Source organism: Elephantulus edwardii, unplaced genomic scaffold, assembly GCF_000299155.1.
Source record: "Elephantulus edwardii isolate Elephantulus edwardi_28Jun2011 unplaced genomic scaffold, EleEdw1.0 scaffold00096, whole genome shotgun sequence".
Classification (NCBI taxonomy): Eukaryota; Metazoa; Chordata; class Mammalia; order Macroscelidea; family Macroscelididae; genus Elephantulus; species Elephantulus edwardii.
This window is the reverse complement of record NW_006399846.1, coordinates 1,352,493-1,353,702: the sequence shown is the minus strand read 5'-3', so window position 1 is coordinate 1,353,702 and position 1,210 is coordinate 1,352,493.

Genomic DNA, 1,210 nt, shown 5'->3' with positions numbered 1-1,210 from the left:
TCCCATTCATCTATTTTATCTTCTCCTGGTTGTAGATTATTTTTCTTATCTCTTATTGTTTTTTGTTTTTAAATATTGTGGTGAAAATTACATTAAAATCACATGACATCTGAATTTCCTTTTTTATTATTAATTTTAATGAAAAGTTACAGACTTTGGATTACCATTCATTCATTGTTGCACTTTTCTCCCTGTCCACCTCTCCCTCTGCCCAGTTCACTCTTCTCTTTGAAAAGTAGAAGAAAAATTCTTTCATTGTTATACAATCCCTACCCCCAAGTTCACTCCACTATGCAGCCTTTGTTCTGGACTCATGTCATGACAATAATACCTAATCATATATCCCTTTTAAACAGTTCTCTTCCTCATGATAGGAGTCCAGAATGATCCAGGTCACAGTCTTCACAAATACTTTGTATGCATCAAAGAGCTGAACAGTGTCTAAGGATGACAGAAGAAGAATTGAGCCTTTGAGTTGTGCTGGAGAAGAGTCTTGAACATATTTACCATGGGCAGCCAGGAAAAGAAACAGGTCTGTCTTGGAGAGGGTAAAACCAAGTTTCTCAGTGGAGGCTAGGATTTTGAAGCTCTGTCTCACATACTTTGGGCATATGGTCAAGAGGGACTATTCTAAGAGAAGGACTCTGAAGAATGGAGGGACAGCACAGGAGAGGAAGACCCTGGATGAGATGGATTGATACAATAACTAGGGTAATGAGGGTAGGTGTGTTGGTGTCATTGAGACTGGTTCAGGACAGGGCAGGCTTCTTGTACATGGGATTGCTATAAGTCGTAGGCAACTCAATGGTGCCTAACAACATTGATGTAGTTTTCTGGTAATTTTTTCTCTCAGTGTTTTATTTCTGGATTCACCCATATTGTTTCACGTAGCTAGGTTTTATACACTTCAACTGAAATATAATGTGCCATTGTATGAGTGTAAATAATATTCTGTAATTTATTTATTTTTGGATAGATTTATTGTTTCCCTATTATTTATTTATTTATTTTTTTTACTACTAGAACCATTGTTACTATGAACAGTACTTGTTTCTTTCTCTCTATAGGCAAGATCTTCTCTAGGAGAGTGAGGCTACTAGACTGTGAGTTATGAAAATAGTTAGCCTTCAGATAGAATGCCAAATTCCCTACCAACAAGATTTAATTTTCCACTGATATTCATCCTACCACTTATATTTTTAGACTTTTT